Genomic DNA, 15,148 nt, shown 5'->3' with positions numbered 1-15,148 from the left:
GCGAGAAACGGACCGAAAATAGAAAAAATGGACCCACATGGGAAAACAACTTCCTTACACGGGTGTGTCACATGGCCATGTCAATTTGGCAAGATCGAAGCACGACTTACACTGGTGGATCACACGCCCGTGCCCATTTAACAGCCTTGACCACGGCCTCAAGTAATCGCACACGGGCGTGTCCCTGCCGAACCCAAGTTTAGTCCAATTCGGAAAAGGCCAATTTTGAGGGCTCTTAGGCATTCCAAAGCCTATTTAAACACTTGAGGAGGCACTTAGGAGGGGGGCGCAGAGTAGGAAGCAAGAAATTACTCAAGGAAAGCTGATTGATCCATCTCGAGAGTCGGATTCATCATCAAGACTAGAGATCTCCCTTCAAGTTCCTTCAGGAGTTTTGGGTTTTCTTATGTTTTGTTATCTTTATGCTTTTGAGATGTTTTCTTTCATAAGTATGAACTAAACCCCTAAATACCTAAGGGGAATGAAACCTAAGACAGATCTTGTTATTATTATCTGAATTATATGATAAATATTTAACTTGTTCTTAATTATGTGTTCTTAATTCTTGTTTTGATATTCCAAGATATTAATTCAAGTTAAGCTCTTATTCAAAAGAGGAATAGACCTTGACTAAGAGTAAATTTGTCATAATTAAGCAGAGTTAATTACGCGCCTAGAGATAGGATGACAAGATTTTGCTGGATTAGGGTGAAACCTAATAAGGGAATCCATAGATCGAGTTAATGCAATTCTAGGATGTTAATTAGAAAGAGATTTCAATTATTCAACCTAGGGTTAGACGTTTTTAGTCTCGAGAGAGATAATAATATAACTTAAGGATTTCTACAGATCAAGTCAAATGAATAAATCGTTTGATTTAGAGTCAAATAACAAGTGAAGTCTAGGTGGATTTGTCCTTAGGTATTATCTCAATCAATCGAATTTTCCCCAAAAGTATTTTCCCAAGTTTTTCTTTCTGTGCATTCCTAGTTAGTAATTAGTTTAGACAACCAAACCTCTTAAATTTTAGGCTAGATAATAAAAAGGAAGTAAATACTAGTACTTGTAGCTCCTTTGGGTTCGACAATCCGGTCTTGCTGAACTATACTACTGTTTGATAGGTACGCTTGCCTTAATCATGATAATAAGTTAGTCTCAAGAACGTTTCGTTTATAAATCTTTAAAACCTGTTACGGATATCACGCATCAAGTTTTTGGCGCCGTTGTTGGGGAACTAGGATATTAGGAACACTCAATTTTTGTTACTTTAGCCATTTTACTTTTACTGCAATTTAAAATTTTATTTTCTTCTCTAATTCTTCATTTATTTCCTTCTGACTGGTTTTTCTAGTTTATGACCAGAAGAAACCCGTCAGGACCATTACTTTTTGACGGTGAGATCGATCGCACAGTTCGCAGAAACTGGAGAGAAATAAGGTGAAGCCTAAGATACACAGAGGATGAGCAAGAGGACGATACTCCAACCATAACCGAGGAGATGGCTAAAAACCAAGAAAATCCGCTACCTCCTGCGATTGTTGCTGAACCAGTAAATCAGAATCCTGCTCCATGCACTATGTATGATTATGCTAAACCTAATTTAACAGGAATTGAGTCAAGTATAGTTAGACCTGCTATTGCTGCAAATAATTTTGAACTGAAACCTAACACAATTCAAATGATACAACAGTTTGTTCAGTTTGATGGTTTGCAAGATGAGGATCCCAACGCTCACTTGGCAAATTTCCTAGAATTTTGTGATACTTTTAAAATTAATGGCATTTCTGATGACGCCATTTGCCTTCGGTTGTTTCCCTTTTCATTAAAGAATAAGGCTAAACAATGGTTGAACTCGTTACCACGAGGGTCAATCACTACTTGGGAACAAATGACCGAAAAGTTTTTATTAAAATATTTTCCACCAGCTAAAACAACCTAATTACGTAATGATATCTCTTCTTTTGTGCAGATGGATTTAGAAACACTCTACATGTATGGGAGAGATACAAGGACCTTTTGAGAAGGTGCCCTCATCATGGGTTACCGCTTTGGCTACAGGTTCAAACGTTCCATAATGGCTTGAATCCTTCGACTCGACAGATGATTGATGCAGCCGCTAGAGGAACTATCAATAATAAGACACCTGAGGCGGCTTACGAATTTATTGAGGAGATGTCACTGAATAACTATCAGTGGCAAGTTATGAGAACAAAACTGAAGAAAGTAGTTGGTGTTTTCAACCTCGACGTGGTTACTATGCTATCTAACCAAGTAGTACTCTTAAATAAAAAGATTGATAGTTTGTGTGGTTCTACTCAAGTACATCTAGTGATGAGGTGCGATTCGAATGGAGGAGGAGCATACACAGAATATCAACCCTTCAACCCTAGCATCGAGGAGGAACTAGTCCAATATATGGGTAACAAAAACTCTAGATCCCAAAATAACCCATATAGTAACACTTATAATGTAGCTTGGAGGAACCATCCTAATTTCTTGTAGGGCGGTCAAGGAAATCAAAGGCCACAACATCCTCTGGGTTTTCAACAACCACCTTACCAGCAAGAAAAGAAGCCGAACCTTGAGGAGATGCTAACCAAATTCATCTCAGTGTCAGAAACTCGTTTTCAGAATACTGAGACAGCACTCAAAAACCAACAAGCATCAATCTGGGGGCTCGAAACTCAGATTGGACAACTCACTAAGTTAATTTTCGAACGACCACAAGGTAGCCTACCAAGCAACACTGAATCTAACCCAAGGGAGCAACTCAATGCGATTGCCATTCAAGTTGAGGAAGGGTTAGTTGCAAAACCAAGGCCAGAAACTGTGGTAAGCAAAGGTAAGAATGAGGTAGGCCAAAATGACCCAAAGCCGGTAAGTACAGAATATTAACCTCTTGTGCCATACCCCAACATGACAAGGATAGACCGATCAGACGAACAGTTTGGTAAATTCCTTAAACTTTTAAAGAAGCTACATATAAACTTACCGTTTATTGAAGTCTTTTCGCAGATGCCAAAAGCAGTCAAATTCTTAAAAGAGCTTTTAACAAATAAACGAAAGTTGGATAAGGCGCCGCATGTAGAATTGAATGCAGTTTGCTCAGCCATATTACAAACAAATCTACCTAACAAATTGAAAGATCCAGGGAGTTTTACGATTCCTTGTTTAATTGGTAGTTTAGATGTTCATAATACATTGACTGACTTAAGGGCAAGCATTAATGTTATGCCTTATAAAATGTTTAAACAGCTAGGTCTTGGGAAACCCAAACAAACTAGGATAAGCATTCAATTGGCTGATAAAAACATTAGATTTCCTAGGGGTATCATTGAAGATGTTCTTGTTAAGATTGATAAATTTATATACCCAGTAGACTTTGTTGTTCTAGACATGAAAGAGGATAGTAACGCACCTTTAATTTTAGGACGACCCTTTTTAGCGATTGCTAGAACCATTGTTCATGTTGGCACAGGTGAACTCACACTTCGTGTGGCAGACGAAACAATCACCCTTCAAGCTCGTAATTTGATTAATACATCAAAAATTGAAGGTGGTTGTATAAATCATTCTACTAGTACTGATCATATGGTGAAACCCTCTGTACAGGAAATAGTTACGAAGAACGTATATGAGCCATGTTCAAACAACAACAAAGGACCTATCTATGAAGAACAAAGGCCACAAATAGAGGAGTTAGATGAATGGGGGACACATAAACCGAGAAAACACAATAAACCAAATGAAGTTAGAGAGAAAGTACTACTAGATGCAGTAGATCCTCGAATCGCCACTTCTGAACCAAATGAAGAAACCCCTCTTACGGTAATTAGTATTTTTCCATACGGTACGGTCGAAGTAAATCACTACAAATTTGGCAAGTTTAAGGTAAATGGTACTTGTCTTAAGCCTTATGTTGATAAAATTGATAGCAGGGATGAAGAGTGTAAACTCCTCGATTCACCATGATCACACACCAGAGAAGTAAGTCGAGCTTAGACTATAAATAAGCACTTCTTGGGAGGCAACCCGAGCACTAACAGTATTAATTTCTTTAAATTTTAGTTTTTAACATCTAACGTACTAACCAAATCATGGAACGCAGGCTTTCTAAAGCCCACACGGCCATGCACACGGGCGTTCCTTAGGCTGTGTGAAAACAGGGAAAAATTTTCCCAACACGGGAAGAGATAAGTCACCACGGCCGTGCGACACAACCCTGGGCAAAACTGCCAAAACAACACGAGTATTAGACACGCCCGTGCCCTAAAACCGTGGTTGAAACTAAGAATGGAACATGGACGTGAGACTGCCTATGCCCTCTACCCGTGGTCGACACTGTCAAAACAAAAACAGGCGTGGACCTATGTACATGGGTGTGGGGGAAGCGAACGAAGCAAGACATGACCGTGTGACACGGGCGTGTGCACTTATACACCCGACCAGCACAGGCGTGGGGCGAATGTTAGATACGCTCAATTCAAAATTCATGAAACACACGGGCTTGTCCCACGATCGTGTGCCCCAAAATCTATAAAAACCCCTCACTATTCATCATCTCCCTCCCTAAAATTCCTAACCCTAGCCGCTGCAACTTCACACGCCCGTGCGCCGCCTACAACACCGGTTCCGATGCCCAAGCTCCTTTTTTTGCATTTGTTTACTCTTTTCTCTCTATCTCCTTCAAATATTTTGTTTATTCCATGATTTCTCTGCTCTATTTGCCTATTTTAAATGAATTATCATAGTTAGAACAATACAATACTTTTGCTTGTTTATAAGAATTTTGTCATTTTAGTTACTCCATTATGCTATACTTTTTCATTTTTCCTAGTTTCATGAAATTTATGTTTCCTACATACATTCATTCACATTCATGTTACATTATTCTCATAATACTATAACTTGATACATTTAGTAGTTTGTCCACTTCGTAAGTCTCATGTAATCATCATATTTAGTTTTGTGCTTCCGTGCTATTTTTAGGACGTATTGGTTGAGTTTTGATTTTTCAACATAGGTACAATGTCATCATCACGTGGTAAGAAGACTATTGTTCCTGCCTCGAAGAAGCGGAAATGAGCAGCGTCATCCTCAGGTCCCATCTCAAAAAACTGACACCCCTTCCTCCAATTCCCACCAGGAACTTAGGAGGAACTTTTTCAGATACTTCAGGCCCGACCTTTAGGTGTGGGCCGCTACATTGACTGGACCGCACTCGAGTAGATTCAATTGGCTGACGTGGTTCGAGCCCTCTTAAAAACTGACCCGTGGGGGCTCTTCTTCAAAATCATCGAGCCGACGTATCTCGAGTTTACACTGGAACTCTACTCAGCCTTCCATCTTCAGATCATCATGACCAACTTCGACGATCTTGGAACAGTCCAGTTCTGCCTCGGTGGTCTAATACGCCAATTGAGCATACCCGAGTTTGGGATTGCATTAAGGCTGTACACGGAGAAGTTTATGGACGATAATGACCTCGACACCCTCTACCGCCACATTCACTACTCTCCCTCGAAATGTTGGATGGACCTCGTCCCTGCCTCGGCCACCTACGATCCTAGCCGCTCCAAGGCATCAGCTCTTCCTCATTCCTTGAGGCATCTACACGCCATCTTGGCTCACACTCTGACAGGAAAATGAAAGAGCACCAGCGTCGTCACCACCCACGACGCCTATTTCTTATGGAGTATGGCGAACGGGTACGTCATCGACCTTGCCTACTTTATTGCCTTAGCCATTCGCCACCAGACAGAGCGACACCGAAGGGGGTCATCTCTATTGGCCCCTATGTAACTCGGTTGGCTCAACACTTCGCGCTCCTCAACACTGCGGTCCAATCATCCTCCCTCACTCTCATCGGCCAGATGTCTCCACAAGGTATCTCGAGCATGTTACATATAAGGATGATCGAGAAGCACCGAGGAACCCACCCTCCTCAGTACTGCCTCGCCTAGTCCACCGAGGAGGAAGACCCTGAGGACATTACTAATGATGTCCCTCCAAGTGACGAGGACCCATCGTCTTAGCCACCACCTCATCATCGTCCAGTTCATGCGACAGCTTCATACGCTGACATCTCTGAGTGCCTTACTCGATTCGAGCAGCAGTGTTTTCGGCGCTTCGATAACATTGATGCTACTCTACAGTAGATTTGTCAGCATTTTCACATTTCATCGCCATCCCCACCTCGCGAACCATCTAGCGATGAAGATGTTTAAAAACTTTTATTTATTATTTTATGTTATTCCTTTTATTTTCATTTAAGACTACTTTTTTTTATTTTCCTTTCACCTTATTTTTATTTTGTTTTATAATTATTATTTTACAATTTTTAATTTCGGCTAATTCAGTACGAGTACTTATTCTTCTTTATATATTTCCTAAAAAAGTTCCTAATTCTATCACAGTTATAAAGAGTTCCAAAGCTCACTATTACTTAGGAACTTGAAACTCCACTGGGAAAGGTTCTCCACGACTACCATGCCCTGCTCGACCACGACCATAGCCAACTTGAGATATAATATTCTTTTGGCGCAGCATTCGTGGAACCCAACCTCTACCACCACCGAAGTATCCTCCTTCACCCTCATCATTGCTTTGGCTGATTATTCTCTATAACCCCAATTCAAGGCATTCATTCATCATTCAAAACAAGAATTAAGAACACCTAATTAAGAACAAGTCAAATATTTATCATACAATTCAGATAATAATAACAAGATCTTTCTTAGGTTTCATTCCTCTTAGGTATTTAGGGGTTTAGTTCATACTTATGAAAGAAAACATCTCAAAAGCATAAAGATAACAAAACGTAAGAAAACCCAAAACTACTGAAGGAACTTGAAGGGAGATTTCTAGTCTTGATGATGAATTTCGCTCTTGAGATGGATCAATCAGCTTTCCTTGAGTAATTCCTTGCTTCCTATTCTGCGCCCCCTTCCTAAGTGCCTCCTCAAGTGTTTAAATAGGCTTTGGAATGCCTAAGAGCCCTCAAAATTGGCCTTTTCTGAATTGGACTAAATTTGGGTTCGGCAGGTACACGCCCGTGTGCGATTACTTGAGGCCGTGATTAAGGCTGTTAAATGGGCATGGGCGTGTGATCCACCTGTGTAAGTCGTGCTTCGATCTTGCCAAATTGGCACGACCGTGTGACACGCCCATGTGAGGAAGTCCAGGCCGTGTTGTTTTTCCAAGTGGGTCCATTTTATCCATTTTCGGCCCATTTCTCACTCTTTTTACTCTCCCATGCTCTCCTAAGTATAAAACATGAAATTAAAGGATTAGGAGTATCGAATTCACCAAACCTAAGGAGAAACCATCCATAAATGCGTTTGGCATGGAGTAAACATATGTATAAATTGCGGTTTATCAAATAACAAAAACTTGATGCGTGATATTTGTAACAGGTTTTAAAGATTTATAAATGAAACATTCTTGAGACTAATTTATTATCACAATTAAGGCAAGTGTACCTATCAAACAGTAGTATAGTTCAGCAAGACCGGATTGTTGAACCCAAAAGAACTACGAGTACTAGTATTTACTTCATTTTTATTATCTAGCCTAAAATTAAAGAGGTTTGGTTGTCTAAACTAATTACTAACTAAGAATGCACAGAAAGAAAAACTTGGGAAAATACTTTTGGGGAAAATTCGATTGATTGAGATAATACCTAAGGACAAATCCACCTAGACTTCATTTGTTGTTTGACTCTGAATCAAACGATTTATTCATTTGATTTAATCTGTAAAAATCCCTAAGTTATATTATTATCTCTCTTAAGACTAACAATGTCTAACCTTAGGTTGAATAATTGAAATCTCTTTCTAATTAACACCCTGGAATTGCATTAACTCGATCTATGGATTCCCTTATTAGGTTTCACCCTAATCCGAAAAAATCTTGTCACCCTATCTCTAGAAGCGCAATCAAATCCGCTTAATTATAACAAATTTACTCTTAGTCAGGGTCTATTCTTCCTCTGAATACGAAAAAGGGGATAATCGAAGACGAATGGCATCATCAGAAACACCATTAATTTTAAATGTAACGCATAGTTCTAAGAAGTTTGCTAAGTGAGCGTTGAGATCCTCATCCTGCAAACCATCAAACTGAACAAATTACTGTATCATTTGAATAGTGTTAGGTTTTAGTTCAAAAGTATTTGCAGCTACAACAGGTCTAACTATGCTCGATTCAGTTCCTGTTAAATAAGGTTTAGCATAACCATACATAGTGCGTAGAGCAGGATTTTGATTAGCCGCAATTGTAGGAGGTAGCTGATTGTCTTGGTTTACAGCTCTTTCTTCAGTTGGGGGTTGAGTATCGTCCTCTTGCTCGTTCTCTGTGTATCTTAAGCTTCATCTTATTTCTCTTTGATGTTTGCGAACTGTGCAATTGATTTCTTCGTAAAAAAATAATGGTCCTGACGGGTTCCTTCTAGTCATAAACTATAAAAACCTGCCAAGAGAAAGAAAAAAAGTAAATTAATAAATAATAATAAATTAAATTAAATTAAATTAAATTGCAAGAAAAATAAATGGCTAAAGTAATAAAAAATGAGTGTTCCTAATACCTTAGTTCCCCGGCAACGGCGCCAAAAACTTGATTGCGTGATTTCGTGATAGGTTTTAAATATTTATAATTAATCGTTCTTGAAACTAACTATTATCTCGATGTAGGCAAGTGTACCTGTAACACCCCCTAACCCCAAACCATCCCGAAAGAGAGTTATGGAGCATTACCGGAGTTTACAGAATAATTACACACAATTTCATTTACTTTCTTATGTTCATGTCAAAACTGTCTTCTTGAGTAACAGTCACTAAAATATTTATATCTAGAGTTACAAAACTTCAAATTAAGTTCCGTTAATTTTTATTAAAACTAGACTCATATACCTTTCTACCATAAAATTTTCAGAATTTTTGGTTTAGACAATTAGTACAGTTTATTCCTCAAAGTTACCCCTGATCTGCTGTTTGACAGTTTCGACCTTTCTTTACTAAAATTTAATTATCTCATAGCACAGGACTTGGATGATGTTCCCGTTTATTTCTCTTGAAAATAGACTCATTAAAGATTCTAAGCATATAAATTATAGCCTGTAATTATTTTTATGTAATTTTTAATGATTTTCCCAATTCAGAATAGGGAATTCCAAAATCAATCTGACATTGTCTCACAAAAATTCAAATTCATACCAAATTAGTCAAATCCTATTTTATACCATAGCCAAATCTAAATTTATTTATTTCATCCTTACATTTACAATTTCAAAATGACATACACATAAGACATCCTAGGTACATGCCATTACCAATAATTAACACACTTTACCTTAATGAATTCGGGATCGGACTGGGATGCTGATTCAATGTACTATCTTTACTTAACCTGCGCACGGAAACAAACCGTACACTGAGTATGGTATACTCAGTGGTATTTCTATAATCCGAACACTTGATAATATAACAATTAAACTTAAAATCACAATGATAAATATAACCATTCATTTATTTATTTTATAGATAAGTTTTATTTACTTACCATAAAAATTCTATACAAGCCATATAACAAACATAACAACATATTTGCTCAATTCTTTTCATTTGCTTACTGTATAAATTCTTTCAATATATTCACAATTCACTTGTATTCACACTTTACTTCTTAACAATATACCATTTTAATTCATTCTAACATCAATCATCATCCATTTGAACTTCACTCATTTCATGAACCTTTTGGTTCATGTTTTCAATCTCATATCTCAATTTCAATTCTCAATTCAATTTCTCATTTCATTCCAATAGTTCAATCAATCAAATTCACTCGATTTATCTTTTCACTTATTTACCCCTATTAACAAACCCCGACTTTGACGGATACACGGATTCCAACCCAAACACACCAGTACGGCACATTGTGCCTAAAACGGTACACAGTACCTGATCAGTCTACGACACATAAAGTGTCTGATCGATAAAGCCGGCAATTCCCGTACACTTTCAAATCCTATGGCATGCCAATTATATCCGACTTAGCCCGACTAGTTAATAGGGTATTTCATTCACTTTCTCAATTTAATAATTCTTTCATCAACATCTCATTCAGATAATACATATATTTACCCATTTTCATAATTCATACAATTTCATTCAATTCAACAATATATTTCAATTATTCACATTAATTCATAATTCAATACAATTCAATTCATTTTTCAATATCAAATATTCAAATATCACAATCTCATATATTCATACCAATTTCCTCATATTTCCAATCAATATATTTTTCAATATAACATTCATTCAATATTCAAATTTCTACATAAATAATATATATTATATAATTCAATCAATATAAATTCAATCAAAATAATTTTAATCAATATAAATTCAATAAAACAGATATTCATAAATCAATTCAATATAAATTTATCACACACTAAATCAATTCATTTCAATTATAAAGACACAATACAAATAATTCCCATCTTAATTATTTATCATAATATTTATCCAAAATTCAATTATCATAATTGCATAATATCTCATTCACACACACACACACACACACATATATTTATAGTATATAATTCAATTTAATTCAAACAATATAAATTCATCACATACCGAATTAATCCATTTCCATTATAAACACAATAATTCTCACTTCAACATTTATTAAATGCATTGAATAAAAAAAATATAACAATTAATAACTAGGTTCGGATTATAGACATACAAACCGTATTTTCTCGAGCTAACTCCCTTTGTCTTTGCCATTTTTTTTCCTTGCTTAGCCGAGGTTTCCCGAGACAACATTAGCTACGGGAATTAAAACAATTCATATTCGTTAATTCACTACTAATTTATATCTAATTAATACAATTTTATTCAATTTCTACTTTAATTTCAATTTAATCTTAACTAGATTTACGTACTTTTTCTATCTCAATTCATACTTCATTTCTATTCAAATTTTGTCCAAACTCATACTTAACTATTAAATTTCCAGCATATTTTCATAATTTCGAATTTATTTCCATTTAATCCCTAAAACTCAAAACTTATAGCTTAGTTTACAATTCAATCCTTTATTCAATTCCAATCAAAATTTCTATCAAATAAACCCCCAATTCCATCATTTTATTCAACATGAACCATACTTAGAAATCTAATGACTTTCAAAATTTCTACTTAAAACAAGTAGTATTTATCTCTAGGATTCCAAAAACTCAAAATCATAAGAAAAGGGACTAAATTGACTTACCAAATTAACTTGGAACCTTTAAAACCTTATTTTTCCCTTTTTCTTTTTTTCCTTTCTCCCTTCTCTGTTTCGTCCCCTCCTATTCTGTTTCTTTCCTCTTTTTATTCTTTTGTTTCTTTCTATTGTTTCTTTTATATATATAATGACAATAATAACTATAATAAAAATCTGTTTAATAACAAATATTTATTTAACACTTGTACCAATCATTTTTATACACTTGTTTTTCTTCTTTTCTTTTCTTTTTTTTATATATACATATATATTTAATAATTTAATGATATACATAATTCAAGAAAAATCTTGATTTTTCTTCCATTCACCGCCTCATTTCATAGGTATGGCTTAATTGCCATTTTGATCCTTTTATTTTCTATTACTTTAAAACTAAACTTTCACATTATATTCAATTTAATCTTTTATCCAATTATCCTTAATTAAGCTAAATTTACTTAATTAAACTCTAATTAACCACTCATTTTACTTCGTAAATATTTTTAATAAATATTTACGAATCCGTTTTTAAGAAACGGAGACCCGAAAATACACTTTTTCGGTAACGGTAAAATTCGGGTCGTTACATTTCTCCCCCCTTTTATAAATTTCGTCCTCGAAATTTACCTAAGAGAGGTGGGGGTATAAGTACAAAGATCTCGCTGTTCCTCTCGGTTCCCGTATTGTTTCCTCAATATTATGACATTACCGCTCAGGCTAGTATCTCAACCGGCTCTTTCTCATACGATAGATTGCGTCAAATCTCAATATCCTTTGTCGATATAACATGTAACAGATCTGATCTATATCATTTTCTAAGCTTCAAATCATGGAAAAATTATCATAAACTTTCTGTAACTTCAGAAGCAAAACCAAGCAATATTTTACCGATCCGACTTTTCTACAACTTCACATGGCCCAACAGAATAAGAACTCAATTTCTTTTTCAACCTGATCTTCAAAATTTTCTTTCAAACTGAATCTTTAAGAAATATCATATCACTAACAAAATACTCGATATCCTAACGTTTCAAGTCCACATATAATTCCTGTCTACCAAAACTGCTTTCAATCTATCTCGAATCACTTCTACTTTTCTTCAATTTCACGAATTAAACAGTTCCGCATATTTTCAAAAATAGAGATAATTCCAATTCAAACTCATAGAAATTATATCCCATTTCCATTTTGATATCACCACTGGTTGTAACAGTTCTGAAGATATCTGTACCTAATATAAACATTTATATGCAAATTCAAAGTATTGCTTTTCTTTTCCCAGTTTTCAATACATCTGTCTCAAATCACTGTACATCTTATTCTTCCAGAATGCATAGACATAGTACTACTATAATTTCATGCAAATTCTCCTGTATAAGTTCTAAATCCCTCTGTTCAGCTTTTATTTCTAAATAGCAAACAACCATCATATCCAATCCGAAATGTTTAATCAGAAATCATCTGTATACTATATCCATTTAACCGATAACTCATTACTACATTTCTGAGCTTCGCAGATCTGCTGTAAAGAAGTCGGTTTAATTTTTTTTATCTCTGCCAAAATTGATCCATCTTCAAATGATAACAGTCAGATGTTCATAGCTCATAACACAAAACAAAGCTTTCAATTTGAATATACATACATTCATTTGTCTTTTCGGAAGATAATTAATTATCATATCTTGATCTTTTAATGCAAGAACAATAACTACCACTTCCGAATCAGGTATCAAATAATTCTTCCCATGTGATTCTAACATTTCGTAACATAAACCATTACTTCACTTTTTTTTTGCATCAAAACACTGCTATCCTGTAAATCACAAGTTTCTTTATCGGATTTCAGACTGAACCAGAACTAGTGCTTCAGTTAACTGAGCTTTCACCTAATCAGAACCTTGCTAACGTCTATCAAATCACTCCAATTCCACATCTTTCTGTAATAACCGACTAGTTTTAGAAAACCTCTGATTTCAAATATATTTTTCACTATCATTTCAGTTATAAAATCTATAGCACATTCAACTTCTTCAATCAACAGTAGTTCGGGCAACTCTTCTGGAAACACATTAGAATTCTCTTGCACTATTGCCATTGATTTAAACCTTAACTTAAATATTTTAATATTCAATACATAAACAAGGTAAATACCATGACCCCTTTCCGGCATATATCTGTGTTGGCATGTTCAATATCACAATAGACAATTACCTCAATCTTCTCTGATTCAATAAAACATTTCATCATCTTGATCTTGCAACATATTATACTTCTGCTTATAATTTACCACCATATCATGCAGAATTAACCATTCCATTATTGAGATTATATCAAACAGTAAGAACATCAAATCGATCAGAAAACAGTAGTATCATTATCAAACAGTTCCTGCAGATTTTATCAGCCCATAAATACTAATCTGAAAAATTTAATGCTTCAATCCAAAAATTTCAGCAAACTCAATAGACAAATCTTTAATAGATACTGAACTTATGTAATCATAGGAATAGCCAAACCAAGATCAATTTAAAATAATCATATTAGTGTCGATAAAGAAGAAAGTACCTGTAATGACATCCGGTAGAGATAAATCTTCTCATATACAATTAACATATACCCTGGCTAATGTTCATTCTCCAGATTTTACAGTGAAGTCATTTGTCACACTTCGGCTTTCACTCGTATTTCTGAGATTACAGGGTAACCTACCTCTGTTAACTACATTACTCGGTCTTGAACTCTGAATAATGTTTTTTTCAATTTTCTTCAAGCAATCACTAAAACAATAATCAGGAGAATCATGTCTAACACATATTCCATTCCTTATTCTATATTCTTCAGCTTCTGTCTTCATTTAAACCATCTTCAAACCATTTGTATCATACAGTTTCTATTGAAATATACCCTCTGATATATTTATTTAATCAAACAAATTGCCTTCATACATAGTTGCAGTTATATGATCCTGCTTAAGCTTCAAGAATTCTGTATGTTTCTGATCAAGAAATCTCTGACTGATATATATATATTCTTTCAGAACTCATCTTAGAAAATTTCCAAATAACCCTTTCTTAATCACAACATAATCAATTTTTCTACCACTGATAACCTAAATCTTTTAACAGAAATATCATACCCTTCTAACATTTAATCGGTGAACAGAACAATTCATTTACAATCCCGATAATATTCTCTAACCAGATTTCAGTTCTTTCAAGATCATTCTCAACTGTAATTCTCAATTCATCCACACTATATATATACATGTACAGATCATTAACAGCAGATAACTTACCCGTTCAGACAAGCTCTATACCTTAAAGCACTTCGGGAACCGAGTAAGAAACAGGAGGGATAGATTCTGTAGCAGATACAATTTCTTCTACTCACTGAAGAATATCAATTATAATTCTAAATAATTATGTATCATTTTTTTTATTTCATCAGTCATCATTCAGTAATTAATTACCCATTGAGTTTATACCCAGTGTTGTTGATTCAGTTTTCATCTAATTCACGAGACTATTCGTCTCCAGTATACATTTCATAATCAATACCATTGATATATTCGTCTAACATTTTCACTATAAAATAGTACCAAACAAATATATCAGCATCCGATCCCGACTCAATTTCGACTCAATTATGGCATGTACCTCTAGACTCAATTCCGAGCTCGATGTAGTCCGATAATCGGCTAAACCTGAATAGCTCTGATACCACTAATTGTAACACCCCCTAATCCCAAACCGTCCCGGAAGAGAGTTATGGAGCATTACTAGAGTTTACAGAATAATTACACACAATTTCATTTACTTTCTTATGTTCATGTCAAAACTGTCTTCTTGAGTAATAGTCACTAAAA

General features: G+C 35.2%; 1 non-coding gene across 1 annotated transcript; it reads right to left on the bottom strand.

Annotated features, from left to right (window-relative positions):
- Positions 1–1,932: 1,932 nt before the first annotated feature.
- LOC121230025 (small nucleolar RNA R71) lies at positions 1,933–2,042 on the bottom strand. The gene has a single exon (XR_005927977.1). It is a non-coding gene; the product is annotated as a small nucleolar RNA R71 (small nucleolar RNA).
- Positions 2,043–15,148: the final 13,106 nt, after the last annotated feature.

The sequence above is a fragment of the Gossypium hirsutum genome, chromosome A05 (assembly GCF_007990345.1).
Source record: "Gossypium hirsutum isolate 1008001.06 chromosome A05, Gossypium_hirsutum_v2.1, whole genome shotgun sequence".
Lineage (NCBI taxonomy): Eukaryota > Viridiplantae > Streptophyta > Magnoliopsida > Malvales > Malvaceae > Gossypium > Gossypium hirsutum.
The sequence above is the reverse complement of the archived record's forward strand: the minus strand, read 5'-3'. Positions and strand labels throughout refer to the sequence as shown.